This window comes from Bactrocera oleae, chromosome 3 (genome assembly GCF_042242935.1).
Source record: "Bactrocera oleae isolate idBacOlea1 chromosome 3, idBacOlea1, whole genome shotgun sequence".
Classification (NCBI taxonomy): domain Eukaryota; kingdom Metazoa; phylum Arthropoda; class Insecta; order Diptera; family Tephritidae; genus Bactrocera; species Bactrocera oleae.
This window is the reverse complement of record NC_091537.1, coordinates 20447992-20465233: the sequence shown is the minus strand read 5'-3', so window position 1 is coordinate 20465233 and position 17242 is coordinate 20447992. Positions and strand designations below refer to the sequence as shown.

The following is a 17242-nucleotide window of genomic DNA, read 5'->3' as shown; positions in this document are numbered from 1 at the left end:
GTCTCTTCACAATACAGTGTTTTATTTTTAAGTATACAGAAAATAATGGTTCCAAGTCAGCTGTTTGGTATGAATTAACATAATTTTTGAACCTGAGTTTAGTTTTCGAAAATCTTCTGTAATTACATATAGGTACAACTCCACCGACCCACTCACTTCACTCAGAATTATTTTGAACTCATTTCGCCCTATATATTATATATAATATATTAATGTATATCACAATTGTGTCCAAGATCCAATGTGCATGCCAGCGCCACTGTTTCTGTTATGCGTGGTTGGAAAACATGACGCTTTGCTTCCTCTACCATCTACAAATAGTGTTTCTATTAATAATCCGAATGTTATTAAAATTAGAATTATTGAATTTTCGTTCGGCTGCTGTATCGTCTATGCGTGTTTTCAAAATCTGTTTTTGTTTTGAAAAAATAAATATAAAATTGTATACGTGACGATGCAAAACTCAAAAATGGCTTGTAATTAGTTGCGGCGGTTTTAATACATACATACATATGTAGGTAGAGATAAATTTGAATTTTTTCAGCATTGACAATGTTTTTTGCATTTAATTGGAAAATCCTTAGACAATTCGGTTATAGCTCTATTTGTTTTAACTATCTTTTTAAACAATTTGTAATAATTTTTTCAAAGTTTAAAAAAAACCGTAGAGAAACTAAGCCACATACCACAAAAGTTGTAGAACAATATTGTAGTGAGTCGAAAATCATGAAAAGAAAATAGTTCTGCTAGATGCTTACCTATAAAAAATGATATCATCTGAATCTGAACATGCAGATAATAAGATAACTACATATCATAAATTCCTTAAAAAGTTTTTGGAGAAAAGTTATCATAAATCAGAACTAGGTAACAAAATATGCTCGTGCCTTCTAGTATAATAGTACCATAACTCAAAAAAATTAAGAAATTGTTCGGTGAAACAAGGGAAGAAAAACTTTTGATCTTTTATCTTCCGCCATCGATATAAAGCGGCTGTAACCCTAACATATTTGTAATGAGTTCAAGGCGCTTTTTTAATACATGAGAGTTCAGAGTCAACTTAAGGATCTTTGACTTCACGACGAGTATTTATCTTTAAGACGTGTGATTTTCAATCAGGCAATACTTTTTTCAGATTTTGCCTTCGTAATAGCTGTTACTTGATTTATATTCAATTTGGTTTGCCATTTCATAATAAACTGACTTACTCCGGAACGAAACTTGCAAAGCGTGTCGTCAGTCGACATAATCGCCTAGCAGAGTCGGTAATTTGAGCAACCATGGATCGGTTTCGTACCACATTTATTCTAGTGGATAACGCGCATCCTCAGAGATGCTGAACAGTGCGCACCGAAGTCGCTTTTGCTGATCTTGATTTAGGGGCTTACAAAATCCAACTCTTGCAAGAATTGAAGCCAAACGATCATCAAGCGCGTCACACGTCCAGTGAAGAGGTCTAAAAGATATATCCAACGAACCTGATTTTCACAGGAAAATTTTTGTTCAGTGGTTTAATGGGTACGTTAATGAATAAAATTGTCGCATTTGGAGTGATGATAATCTACAAGCCAACGCCGTTACTTCCTCAAAAAGTCTCTGGTTAGAGTGCTGTAGGAACAGAGAGAATGTCTTTTCCATATTTCTTCAAAAATGAAGCCGGCCATAATGTTACATTCAATGGGAAGGCTATATAGTAATGGTGAATGTTGATGTGGACGACTTTTGGTTCCAACAAGACGCCCCTACATGCCATACAGCCAACGAAACTATCAATTTATAGAAGGAAACTTTGGTGAGCCCATTATTTCGCGTCCTGGGCTTGTGACGTGACCTCAAGAAGTCGCTTGGCTATGCAGATAAGTCCGACACGCCTTGGAAGAGTATATTCGGCGCGTGATTGCTGACTGATGGCCGGAAATTGGGCCTCTCGGTTTGAATTTATTTGAGCGATAGAAAAAGAATCCACATAAATGCAAACTTTTGTCAAAATTATTTGTTTGCTCGTTTAATATTTATTATGGTTGAATTTGACGGGTCTAAAGGTTAGTGCTGAATAATCAGAGTATAATTTTAACGCGTCCTTTTGCAGTTAGGTTACCGTTATTTTTAAGTTAGCGCTCAGCTCATGTTTGAAGTAGGGAATAAGTAATATTTCTTTTTCAAGCGACAAAATAATTGTAAAACCACTTAGAAGGTAAGAGGCTCCATCAAGCATTTTTGGTAAGCATAACTGTAGAACAAAATAATTCTCAAGCAACCATATTAACAGTTTGTTAATTTTTTTTTATTTTTTTGGCGGATTAGATTTGATGATTCTTGTTTAGCTGCTTCGGAAATAAATCACTTAATATAAATCACATGGATTTCACTCACTGACGCATTTAAATAATTAGCAATGAGACTTGCATAAAAAGATCTCAATTATTAGAAAGACACCTTGAGAAAACATCGAGAAAGTGAAATTTCAAAACACCTCATAGAAAAACACAAACAAAGCGTTAAAGAGAATAGACAACAACAAAATAATATATTTTCTATTTACCACTTGACTGGTGAAGTGCGAGGTCACATCTTCGGTACAAGCAATTATACTAAAAAAAGTGCACAAAAACACGACACGAGTGAACACATTGACAATATATACACGCCAGATGTTGGTGCACACCGATCACAACAAACACTTTATAAATAGCACCAACCACACGAAATTTTCCATTTACACTATTCATACTTTTTAAATTATTTTCTTTTATTATTTTTTTGTAAAAAATATTCACTTCTCCTAAGTACAGCTACTTGAGGACGAATTTCCATTATGTTTGCACTATGCGCGATGCGATTTCCGAATGAATTAAATTGATTGGGTGTGCTTTTGCTGCGCGCCAACACTTTCCGAACGCGAGTGGTCGCAAGAACAACGGAATTGCCGAGGGTTGCCACTGGCAAGCGGCTCTTTGGAAATACATGTCGGTATGTAGCAGATGTGACAGCGAACACAACGCGAATAGCAAATGCGATGCGATTGCGACAGCGACAGCGATCAGGATCGTTGAGTGACATTCTTAGGGGGTGCGTGACACATATGAGTGCCGATGTTTTGATCGACATGCGACACGCAACAACAACACTTTTGAAAGATGCGCCACGCTGCATTGCACTGCTAACGCTTGACAGAGATTACAGCCGGAGCAATTAAATGCGATTGATATGCATTTTGACGGGGAAGATCGGACAGTGCGCAAAGATGCGTTGCACTTATCAAGTGGCGCGAAGAGTTTAGCGACATGACACCTTAAAGCGCATATTATTTTTGTTTTCATTATATTAATAGATATAAATTATTGTAATAAATAGAATAGTCTTCGTTTTCGAATGTGAATAAGAAGAAAAACACAAGCAACTTGTGCGCTTAAGGTAAGACAACAGCGTCAGCGTGAATTCACTATAATAGACAGCGACTTTCACGCCTTCGCGCCGCCCCAGTGCTGTCTACATAAGTATGTATGTAGTATATAGCAGAGTGGGCTAATCAAACGCAAGTGGCGCGCCCCCATCTCTCACGAATGCCGCCGCAATTTCTTTACATATTTTATACGAAATCATTTCTACTTCTTCTTTTCGCTGTTGTTGCCTCCGCTGTGTTTTTTTTGTTAGAATATTTTTGAGTTGGTTTGTTGAACGTCAACGTTGCCTCCAATTCTGGTCTGCCGCAATTGCCCAAGCGTTCCATAGATTCGTTTAATTTTTCCGGTAGCTTACCGGCAGCTGTGCGTTCGCTCATAGTCGTCGCGGTCGAAAATGTCTTGAATACGTTGATCATGATTATAATAACAACTTTGTATACTATATTTTTATTGCTACTAGGTGACATCGCGCGATCGCGCTCGCCTGCTCTCATTTTCAGTATATACTCGTATATGCGGTGGAGAATATTTCTGCGGCAATAGACTCTACTCTGTGCTCAGGAACTGTTGCTGTGGTATCAGTAAAACGTTTCTTGGTTGCGGTGACGCTGCAATATAGTCGGGCGGTGACAGCTATCAAACAGAAGAATTTAATTGAATTATGTATAATTCAGGCGACAGCAACAAAACTGAAGCGAAAATAAATCGTTTTAAATAGGTGGTGTTGTATGACGCGCAATAAATCAGCACAAGACAATTCGGAATTAATGCAGAGATTGAATAGGTGTTAAAGTATTTTTGGATTAAGGTATAGAAATAAAAATGAGAATTTGCAATGATTTAAATTATGTGTGTTTATTATAAAAACAGTAAGAAAATGTTAAATTCATTGGTTCCATAATTGTGATAAAATGAAGAAAAAGATACCAACGGCGTCAATACTATTTTGCTCCGAAATTTGACTTTGCTTAAGATTAACAACTATTCCAGCGATATATCTTTAAACTCTTAGTAGTAACAAAGGAAGCTATATGGGAGAAAGAGAAACCATGTGAAATAATTTTTTCCACCACATCTTTTCTTTTATGAAATCACCTCTATCAAAACATTAAGGAAGATAAAGATTTAGGCAGAATAGATATCTACTCTAATTTATAATAAAGCCAAAACCTAAGTATACTTATGTGTCTCTGTTATACCCTGAACAGGGTACCTTAATTATGCCCGGCTGGTTTTAATATCCAAAGGGAAACGTCGGAGACCCTGTAAGGTGTATACAAGTATATAAATGATCAGCATGACGAGCTGACTGAAATAAGCCATGCCCGTCTATCGGTTCATCTGTATATACGCGAACTGGTAATTTTTTGAGATATTGACCTAAATTTTGTACACATCCTTTTTTCCCCAAGAATATTTTCATTTGTCCAATACCGGACAATTATAGCATATAGCTGCCATACAAACTGATCGATCAAACCCAAGTCCTTGTATGGAAAACTTTTTTATTTGACAAGGTATCGTCACGAAATTCTAAACATATTCGAAATCATCGAATATATTGTACAGTTACAGTGACCACTTACTTCAACAATTATATTGAAGATACCTTAGATAAATAATTACCGAACACTTCAACATTTATTGGGCTCCCAATGGAATTGTAACTAAGCATCGGATGATAAGTTGAAAGATTTTATGAAATTCTGAAGTTTATTCTACCCTAGCAATCCAATTATTTATTTGGGAGCTATGAATCAGTCATATTCCGTCTCAAACAACTGAAGGCTATGCATCTGAACAGGTAATGCTTTAAAATATCATCATTCTCCGGTTATGATATGCACTCTGCTAATTCTACTTTACCAAGTTTCTGAAGATGAGATCGCCGGTGTAGTAAGTGTAATGTACGAACCCCTATGACATCATTCAATTTATTTATTCCAAAAATAAAAATCTTTAGATATTTTGACACTATCTCAAAGTATTTTTAAGGAGTGTTTTGTGGTTGTGGTGTTTCTGCAACATCCATTGTTCCAAGTAGTGGAATTGAAGGGGCGAAAACAAAAAAGGAGACAAGTTGGCCTACTAACGATGTGAAATTCTCTATCTAAGCAGTCAAAGATCGTTTAGCTATTTTACAGGCTACTTTCAGCAAGATGATATATATAAAAAAATTAACTGATTGCCATTAAACCTTAGAAACTAGGTTTACGTTTTAACCTTAGTTAAGAGTCATTCAGTATTACCTAAGAGGCTATGTAAAGTCATGATTTTAAAACACTCTATAATATTAAAGATATTTACTTAATAAGCCGTATAAAATATATGCGCCATTTCATCCGAAACTTACTTAAAAAATCTCGGACGGAACTTTTAATGGTCTATTCTTAAATTTATACAGTTGATATCGCAGAGCCTAAAGCACATTTTCATTAAAAAATACTGAATTTTTTTTCAGTTCCAATTTGAAAAAAAAAATTATTTGTTTATAAAAATTTATATTTTGTTTATAAAAAAAAAGTCGAATAAATACAACATATATCCCACTGGAAAGCTGATAAAAAATCGTAAACATTATGCCGACTAGTTTTTTTAAAATGAAATACTTTTCTTCGTATACGAAAAAGTTTAGCATTTTAGAGGTACTTTTTCGGAAAGTCGAGTCCAATAATTTGCCTCAAAGAACATAAAACAAAAAATATTTTGGACGAAAAAATATTTTGAATGTAAATTTTGGATGGAGTGACCCTTATATAATATTATATTATTTATTTATATTAATATCATATTCAACTTTCTTACAAAGAGATGGTAATCTATAGCAGATCAGTTCAATAACCTAGTAGTATCTTAGATTTAACTGAAATTTGTTAAATTGTTTCATCCAAAGAGACTGTAGTTTTCAATATCAATCGAGAAAAAAGTTGCGAATAACCAATGCGGTATAACATGATGGATTATCGATTTAGTTATTCATAGTGCACCAGACCACGATAATTACCTCACAATATTTTTATAAATATTGCTATGGTCGAAAACTTAAAAAAAAAGAGCATAAAGTCAAATTTTAGACACTAAATTTGTATTTTAAGAAAGAAATAAACTATTTAAGGCATATTATGGAATTGTATAAAGATTAAATAAGTTATGTTTTAACATCTTTCTTTAAGGAGCGAGCGCTAAGAAAATAATCGATTATAGGGTATATAAAGGTTACCAAAAACATTTGACTACTTTTTCTACGTCTGACGAGACTTCAGATGTATTTAGTATAAGAATCCGAAAAGATTTTCATAAAAAAAAATAATTATTACAGCTGAGATTTTATCAGCGTTAATAAACAGCTTTGGAGAAACTTCAACTTAGTTGAGCATTCTTTTGCCGCTCGCTTGAAAATGGACTGATATTTAGTGTATGCAAGATAATTGATCTAACTCATCTCTTCAGAGCTTAATACATTCAACTAAAACTATTTGCTGACATATTTTTTGTCAATTCCAATCCCAAAATTTTCTAATTTTTAAGTAAAGAAAAATTGGTCCCTTAAATTTTTATCGCTGAATTCTGTGATATAAATTTTGATATCTCATGCAAGTTACAAAAAAGTGCAGCTGGTATGATGAAAATATAAACTTGTATATAAATATACCACCACTAAAAATGGTTCATAAAAATCAATAAATTGCGCCATACCAACTCGTGCAGCAACCCTCTCGCAAGTACAAACTTCATCTTTCTCTTCCTTTGTCAGTTCGTCATTTTTAGCTTCATAAAACTGGCAAATTTTCACTTTTGTCGAAGTAAATTCTAAAAACGGCAATAATTTGTGACGTGTTTCGAATAGTAAATACTTGCGGCATGGAAAAGTTGATAACAACTTTGCACACAATTCATGCAGTTGAGCAAATTCTTTGTTAAAACATTCGATAACATTGTTCGTTAGCGCGAAATGGCTTAAATGCTTAACGAAGATGCTGCACCAAAAAGGTGGCAATAAAACGAAAATCAGAATAAAATAAAATAAAATAAGCTAACAAAATAAAGCGTCTGAGTGGCAAGAAACTCGACAAGTAAATACTTATAGGCGTCGGTGAGTGCGAAAAGTTTGTCTAATGCATGGCAAAGTAAAGTTTACGTCGACGTTACAGCTGGTGGTGGGGTTGGTGAGACGCTGTTTGGTACAGATGGCAACAGCTGTGGTCAGCATGTCGCCTGTTGGAGTAGATAGATCGACCGCCTAAACCGAACTTGATGTGAGAGTATGTACCGTTATATAGAGCTTTAGCGAGCTGACGTTGTGGTCCTAATAAATTAGTATGCAGTGCAAGCGTTTGCGTAAAACTTTTCTACAAATTTATAACAATCTGGCAAGGTGCTAAACGAATGGTGGCTGTGGTGGGACGGCATGGCAGGTCGTGTGCTGGTCACATGGTCAGTGAGGACAAATCAGCTTGAAATTATTTCACTTTCACGCTGCTCAATTATTTGCTTGTATCTCGCTGGCGATTGTTATTACCTGCCTTTGGGCTGGATTCTTTAATTTCCTCACGCATTTATTATTCGTGAATGACAGTCGGCGGTTCAATAAAGTTTATTTCATTTTTTTGTGTTGCTTACACACAATGAACAATCAAAGTTTGGAAACAAATTTTGAAATTTTGTTGGAAGAAACAACAAATTTGCTTGATAACAAAATGGAGGGTAAACTAGGTAACAAGTAAGAACACATTAAATTCGTACGAAACCGAATATTAGATACTCTCAAAAACCGTAAGATAATAATACTTTAAGTTGTTGTAAAGATTTGATAAAAAAAATTTTACATTGATTTATTTATATTCTTTCTATGCAAAGCTATCTAAGATTATTGTACATTTTGGATTTCTTTCGAACATCGAAATAAAATTTTCGAAATCGAAATTAATTATTACTTGGATAGCATAAGCTCTTCTATATTCCAGGTACTTCTTTCCATTTAAAAAAGTTTAATATTTCTCCGCATGAACTCCGAATAATTTTTTCGAAGTCGAAATTCAATATAACGTGCATGCCATAAACTCTTCTATCTTTAGAAAAAAACTGTCTACGAATTGCATTATGCTACTTTTCTTTTGAACTTCAAATAAAATATTTCGTAACCGAAATAAATTGTTTCTTTGATACCGCAAACTCTTTTATATATCAAGAGCTAATTTTCTCACGATCTTCAAACAGTTTTTTTTTTTTTTTAATTTTATGATATAGGTACATATCTTTCGATATCAAAATGTCTAAGAATTACATCTTGTTAATTTTTTTACTTACTTTGAATAAAGTTTTTCGAACTCGAAATGAAATTGATACACTCGTAACCTTTTATTCTTTCTTACATTCCTTATCAACCTCGAATGAAATTTTTCGAAATCGAAATGTAAAGTTCAAAAGAAAAAACAACTTCCCTCAAATTAGTCAAATTTCAACGGTTAAGTCCGTTAATATCTTTTAAACTGTACAGTTTACGAAAATACCATAAGAGACTATTTTATAGAGTATTAAATTTCTTACAAATTCTTTAAATCGATAAATTTGTTCAAATGGTTGGAAGTGAGATATATTTTTTTCTATTTGATAATAAGAAAAAATTATAAAACCGTTAGACGGAGAACCTTCCCGTTACAATAAAGAACTCATACTTGGAGAGTTTTTCTTCGAGGCGTTTATCACCCCGTTATTTTCTGAGTAAGAAGATCAAAAAAGCATATGTTTTTTGACCTATCCTCATATACAGCTATGGACAGAGATTAAGCGCACTTGCATTGATAATTAGAAATATTACTGTTACTTGTAAGGGAGCGATATTTTCATGAATTTATTGTTGGTAGATCAATACTGTTTCTCTTGCCTCATTCAATTGACCATTATTATTTGTCATAAATTCATTGTCATTGACAATGATTTAGCGCATTTATAGTTTTCGGTCATTAGTTGGTCTAACAAACAACTACTCTCGGTTGTACAATATTTAATATTTAATATTATTACAAATTTTAATAAAATGGCAAAAGAAAAATACTGTTTATTTGAAAAAATTAAGAATTATTTGGGACCTTAACAAAAACGGTACAAACCTAGTAAAAATTGCTAATATAGTGAAATGTTTCAAAAAAAATGGTGTGCAATGCCATCACAAATGTTAAAGGTGATCCCAATCTGTTAATTCAAAACAAAACACATAAGGCGCCGCCTCGCAAAATAACCCCCCGTCAGGATAAAACAATTGTCAAAAAATATAAAGCTGATCCTTTTAAATCCTTACGCGCAAAAATGGTCGAAGTCGATGCAGAATTGTGCTTAAACGTGTCAAGTAGACTAGTGCGGAGACATTTAAATGAAAGTAATTTGTTTCGGCGTGTGAGCAGAAAAAACACGCTATTGTCGAAAAATAATATTAAAGCGCACTCACAGTCACAGATTAAAAGATTTAAATTTTTGGAAGAGAATACTTTTTATGGACGGAACTAAAATAAACCGCATTAGTCCTGATGGAAAAACATTTGTGCATCGAGAGAAAACCAAGAAATCAGTTCAAGACATGCCAAAAAGACCGTAAAGCACGGTGGAGGAAATTTAAAAATTTGGGGGTGGTTGTCATTGCATGGCGTTGGACCATTAGTAAAAATAGAAGGCAATATGGATAAATTTACATATCCTGATATACTAAGGAATACAATGGAGCCAAATACTAAATGTTATGCCAGCAAATTGGATCTTTATGCAAAAATGCACAAGAAAAAGTGGTAAAAAACTACGGAACAAATTTCACTTCTCGATTGGCCAGCGCAAAGTCCAGATCTAAAGCCGATCGAGAACTTGTGGAATGATGTCAAAGGAAAAGTTGGGCAGAAGGAAGTTATAAATTGCGACGAGCTTTGGGCAGATGCCAAAGGTTAATAGAGAGCTTGCCATGCAGCTGTGAAGCGGTGATTAATAATAACGGTTATTTCACAAAGTATTAACAGGTTACATATAATATCAAAGAATTTCACGCCACTTGTTAATAATATTTATTTGGCCTTGCAGATATTTGAGAGTGCGCTAAATATATGTCCAAATCAATTGTGACTTTATAATGTAAAGTGAAACAAACGTTGGATTTTTTTATAAGTAACTAAGTAAGTACCATAACTAAGTTATGGTATATGCAAATAAAACTTTTCGAATTAGTTATGCGAATAAGCTGCTCTTATTCTGGGCAAAATGGTCAATATCATGTTTATAACAAGGACAAACTTCCCTTACATTGCTTTAAAATAAGCGCAGAGTAATAGGTATCATAAACAGATATATACATACATACATACATACTATACTACACTCACATGTACATTCAACTACGAAAAATAAAATCATTGCTTAAGAGGCTTACTGTACCTTCAATTCTGAATGACAAGTTAATCATTTAAAATTCTATTAAATGACGTTGTCAATTCAAGCAGAAAACAATCTATGCGCTTCTGCTTTACGCTATCTCTATCTCTCTCTTTCGCTCAACCATGCTGCGCCCGAAAGTAGGCAACAATTGCCTGCAGTGGCGTTTGTGTGGATCGAGAAACAATTGCACTTTTGAAAAAGGAAGCCGCCGCCGTTATTCAACACACATACACGCCCATTCTCACTGATGCCCACACTGAGGGACACAAAAAGTGGGTGAGTGTGTGAGTAAGTGAGGTGGAAGCGTTTCCGGTCGTCGACATTGCTAGAACGAGCAACAATGGCATCAGTTGTCCGTGATTGTTGCTACGTGACTCAATTTCTTAACATTTTCGTTGCCCTGCAAGTTCGTTGCGTGTGAGCACTTGTCATTTATGTGCACACACATATGCATACACGTCTTTACTATGTGTTCGGGAACATTAGCGATTGCCGCATGTCATTTGGACAAACGTTCACATACATACATGCTTCGTGTTTTCACATGCAATCGGCTTGTATTATTGAACTTTGTGTAAATAAAAGTACTTTCGGCACCAACAGCTTCATTTTTTTTTTTTTTTTGAATTTTGGAAATGTGTAGTAAAAAATTTTCTTGTGTATTGAAAAGTTTTAAAAATTGAATTTGCTATGTAATGTGTAATTTACAATTTCTGTATTCTACTGGTTCTTTTGATATTATGCATATATATATTACATACATTAATGTTCCGATGCAGCAATTTTAAATACCAATTTAGAGTGATCCGACCATTTTCAGTAATTTGCTGCCAAAAAACTATTTCTATATTAATTTATTTAAATTTTATTTCGAAGAATTTCTTATTTTAACAGCTAAACAACTTACAATTTCTCTTCAAATAGTTTAAATGTTTGTATGTGTATAGTCAATATATATATTACACAGCTTAGTTTAGATCTCTTTAGTAATGATGTATACAAAAAGATCACGGTGCGTAAAGTACTAGATTAAATTACGCTCTGCTTTGATATTATATGGTGCAAGCAGGTTTGCTGATTAAATTCATCTATAAAATATACTAATCAATGGAAATTGAACTTGAATTCAAAAGAGTAGGGAATAAAATAATACATATCATTAACATGTGCAACGTTAACTTCAGCTGCACCGAAGCATAATACCTTCACAGGTGCATTTTTTACAACATAAAATTTTATTAAAAGATCTGTTTTCCGATTTTGATCTGTTAAATGGCAGCTATAAGCTACAGTAATCCGATTTGAACAGTATGATCGCAAATTTTAGCAATACCTTTGATAATAATCTATGCCAATTTCTTAAAAATACCTTAACAAATAAAAGAGTTTTCCATACAAAGACCTCATTTTGATCGGTCGGTTTATAAGGCAGCTATATGCTATAGTGATCCGATCTGTACAATTTCTTCGGAGATTGCATTATTACCGAATTTCTCGAAGATATCTCGTCATATGACAAAACGTTCCATACAAACACTTGCTTCCAATCGTTCAATTTTTATGCGAGCTATATGCTTTAGTGGTCCGATATCGGCGGTTCCGACAACTGAACAGCTTATTGAAAAGAAAAAAAATGTGTGAAATTTCAGAGCGATATCTCAAACACTGTGAGACTAGTATGCGTATAAACAGAAAGACGTACGGACAGACGGACATGGATAAGTCAACATAGCTCACTCCGCTAATCACTGATGTATGTACTTGTATATGCTTTATAGGGTCTTCGACGTTTCCTTATAGGAGCTACCAAAAATCGCGGCAAACTAAACATACCCAAAATGTGATTTTTTGATGTTTTTTTTTAAAGAAATATTGCATTAAATGTGTTACAATTGACAGTAAAATTTTTGCAAATATTTGCTTGTATAGTTTTGCAATAGAACTATTTTTGTATATTGCATAATAACTATTTTTATAACTCTCCAATATTATCGGTATATAAATTACCTCAGATTCACAGGTGAAGAGATTTGTCTTCTTCGATTCACAACATCTCTGCGTGCTAGATTTTTCGAAACAGCTAAAAACCAACTTTTTCCCGTTGTATGGTATTTAATACAAGAGATTATGCCAAAACAAAGTTTTTCGTATAGACATCGTTTTGACAGAAAGTTGTTATTACGTCGTGAACGAAAACAGTGGCGCTAAGCTTATTTGAAATTACTGTTAAATTTTAATTATTTCAGCCTTGGTTTCCCACACATTCCTTAATTTATGAGGCAGCATACAAAACACATTCAAATCTATTATTCTTGTTGTTACTTATTTGACAAATAATCTCTATGACAGACGTGAGTTGTTTGTTCGATTCGTCACCAACCTGGCTTTTGGCGAATTCAAAACGGATATGTTTAAAAGCGTAGTTCAATTTTTTCGCTGATACATTTCCATCGTTAGTCTCTTATTGAAAACTCAAAGAAAAATTACTCCGCAGCATCCATCTGGTATACTACGCATGATCGTATTCGCCGAAAACAAGTTAGTAAAAAGTACACTCGCTGAATCTACTCACTAGTACATAACGCAAAACAATCAACAACAAAAATCAGATTTAAGTGTTGCCAATTCGATTTATATGAATTGTGCGTGTTCAATTGCTTACAACCATACTGTGCACATACAAACTCAGACATAATCTGCTTGTGTAAGCTTTTATGTAGGCGGTACTTGGCGTTGTAAGCATTTTTACGGATATTTTCCACACATTAACTTTCCGAATGTGTTTGTATTACAAGCGTAAATGATTTCTTCGGTTTTATTGCTCGTGCATTTTGTTGCTTTGAACCTTTACTGCGTACGTGTTGATTGCAATCTTTCCGCTTGCTTTGGCCTTCTAATCAACAAAGTTATGCGTCTGATTTCACTAATTCTGATTAACACAAATATGATTATTAGCAAACGTGACGGTTGTGAGTGAGACCAAATTACAGGAATGTTATAGTATATGTTTGCATAATTGATGTAATTTACACACTTACGAATGTACCGTAATCATTGTTATATAATACATGAAAGTAAAGTAGAAATACTAATATTTTTAGTATTAATAAATTTCTATATCAACTTCGAAAATAGCTGTTAAAAACTTTATAAATGTGTGTATATTTTAATTGAATAAATTCTAGAAGTTTAAGTGGTCTGAAATAATGACTTCTCACTAACCCGATCATTGATAATAAGTAGTAAGCCATTTGAAGAATTTTCCCAGAGGTGATATTCTTACTCAGCACCAAAACCTTATACCAAATACTGAGGTATATGAAAACCTATGCTTTCGAAAATTTAATCTATGAGTAATAAGTAAATATTTTGGCTGCCATCAGGCCCATCCCACCAAATAAATATACTATGGAATTATTTAAAGTTAAACAGACTATATGAAATCAATAATTCAAATATTTTTTGAGTTCAGGGAACTTTCCTTCAAGTCAAAAATACAATTATTTAATAATCATACTATATTTTCATAGGATAAGCTTTTAAAATAAGCATACTAAAATTTTAAATCAATACTTTAAATATTTTTTTAGTTAAAGGCTTCTAAAGCGGCTCAGTTCAATCCGTTCTAACATTTTATCCTTAAAAACGCTTTTTTCGAATCAGCGTCTTTCGAATTAGCTGCAGCGACCTACCAGTTTTTTTATTTGATTAAAAATCGTATTGCGGCAGGCCTAAAATGACCAACCATTAGAGTTAAATTAAAAAAATTGTTTTTAGACGCAAATTGTTTGATCTATTTTAATAAACGAGAGTCGTCATGCTCATAAAACCACGTTTAACCTAAGCGGCATGTTACTCAACATACAATAGTTAAAATAAAAAATTGGCAACAGAACTCTCCAAGCCCGAGAAATTTTAATTTAAAAATTCCCGTTATTTTTTGAACACACCTCGTATTCTAAAAGTATGCATAAATATATACAAGTACCTTTATAATTTTAAATCATTTGATATAGTAGTTTTTTTTTACTACACACTAGGTATGCTCCTTAATATTCTTTTAAAATAAATTTTATGAATTTATACTTGAGGCAGTGTCGCATCTTCTACCACTTTTTGTATTCGACACCGTTTTTATTCACATATATTTTTAAGCACCTCGTGACACCATAGATGTGAACGCATACATATGCATGAGGTAGTGGCGATAAAAAGCACACTTGTATTCATTTTGGCCTTCACTTCTGCGTCTGCTCTGCGTATTCAATGTTTATTCATTTCATGTGTATTTTTGACTACCTGAAATAAATAAGGAGAGATTGTACGGTATGAGGTATAGTCCTTTAATTGTCAAATAAATACTCAACAAACAACTTTTGTTGCAAATATGCGCCTATAAACCGATATGCCTCAAATAAATAAAAGAAATCTTTGGTGATGCCATGATCGATACATACAATACAACTGTCCCAGCATGCTGATTCAAGGTTTACTTAAATCGTGGTAGAATAGCGGATACTTCTGCGAAATCATCATGCTATATGTGTATGTAAAAGGTTTTTTTTTTTAGAAATTGGAGCCGTATGCCAGCAATAACGTGCCGAATATTTTCTTCCAAGGACTCAATCGTTTCGATTCTTAATTTATTTTTAACAGTATAGACAAGCGACTCCTTGGAGGACACGCCTCAGGCCCACGATGCGAGATAATTCTCTCTTCAAATAATTTGATTATTCCGTTGGCTATATGGCATTTAGCGTCTTAATCATAGCACTATAGCGTTCCGCATTGACTGTAACATTATGGCCGACTTTATTTTTGTAGAAATTTGGACCAATGATTCTCTCTGGCCATAAGACACACCAAACAGTGACTTTTAGTGGATGTAACGGCGTCTCAACAATTGTTTGTGGATTATCATCACTCTGAACACGACAATTTTGTTCAGTTACGTACCCATTCAACCAAAAGTGAGCTTTATCGCTGAACAACATTTTCTTGTGAAAGTCGGGATCGGGATATCTTCCATAAGGTAAATGGGCACAGATCTAAATGTTGTGCGCGATGGCGCATTGACTTATTCAGATCTTCTTCGATACTATGCTCTCTTCGTCTTCGATGCGCACTGTATGGCGTGTTCGACGTTGCGCATCATCCACTAGAGGAAGCGTGGTGCGAAAGCGATTGCAGAGTAAATCTATTCATTATAGAATTCTATAAAATTATAAAATAATAAATGAAGTAACAGCTATAAGAAAGAAGAAAGTCCGTTTAATAGTAAATCTTTGAAACTTTAACTTTTTCCATTCATTAGCACCCATGTTGCAGTTAAGTGTCAAATTGCACAGCCATTTCTCCAAAACCCTAATCATTTCCAAGGTTTTTATTTATTTTTTATTTTTGCTTTAACTACTTAGTAAACTGCAATATTATATACTATATATATTAAGTTAAACCTAACTATTCGAAAACTTATTGATTTCACCAGAAATACCATTTGACATATTTCAATTAGTCAAAAGTTTATTTAATTGTGACAGTAACAAAAGCCCGCAAATGCGAAAAGGGCAAAAACAAAAATTCACCGCAACACTTAAGAAACTTTAGAAGATTAATTATCAGCAGTGAAGAAGGCAAATGCCGCAAAAAGGAGATATGTAAGTTTATATATAATATATTGAGGGAAATACAGTGCAGCGCATAAATATTCGTATAAATAATATCAAGTTACGAAAAACTCTTATATTCAAAGAACAGATTTTGTATGGATTTTACGCAAGGCAATCCTTTTTATTCTCAGTACCAACAATATATATTGGATCACTAGAAGCTGAGGTTTGGCTTTGTTAGACATTTTTGTCTGATGTATTAGGAGTTATTGTAATGAGCACAATCCATCAACGATTCATGCTTTTAAAAACGAAAATAAAGTGTGTAGTAGAAAGATAAAATCAGAATCGTTATTATAAGCCTGTTCCATAAATATAAGATATATTTGCGCTTTTGAACAACCGATCAGCTTGAGAGTATTTTGAGTTTATAAAAAGAGATCGATGAAATCTCAAGATATTTTTAAGTAGAGACGATACATATTTATTCCTGATTTATTACTGATATTAATCAAGTTAGCCTCGCTGGTATAAATTAATTCCATTTTTCTAAAAAAAAAACAGAAAGTCAAAAATTATAAAAAAAAATGTATTAAAAAAGTTAAACTCAGAAAACCATAAGTGTAATCGAGTAAAAAGTCATGCAAATTGAAAGTGGAAATTTGGTTATAAATTTTAACAACGTCAAACATGAAAATTGGCCAATATGAACTACGCACAGCCTCGTCAGCTACGAGTGCAAAGTGCGCACGTGTCTCACTAACGACGGATTCAACTTTCAAACAGCTCGAATAGATCTGTCTCACTCTTTCCCAC

The 17242-nt window shown here is 33.6% G+C and overlaps 1 protein-coding gene across 1 annotated transcript in view; it reads right to left on the bottom strand.

Annotated features, from left to right (window-relative positions):
* Nucleotides 1–2830, bottom strand: part of LOC106623627 (CUGBP Elav-like family member 2) — a 152621-nt gene extending 149791 nt beyond the window's left edge. The window contains exon 1 of the mRNA XM_070106207.1: nt 2543–2830. The gene's annotated coding sequence lies outside the window, so the exon portion shown is untranslated. The remainder of the gene's footprint in view (nt 1–2542) is intronic.
* Nucleotides 2831–17242: the final 14412 nt, after the last annotated feature.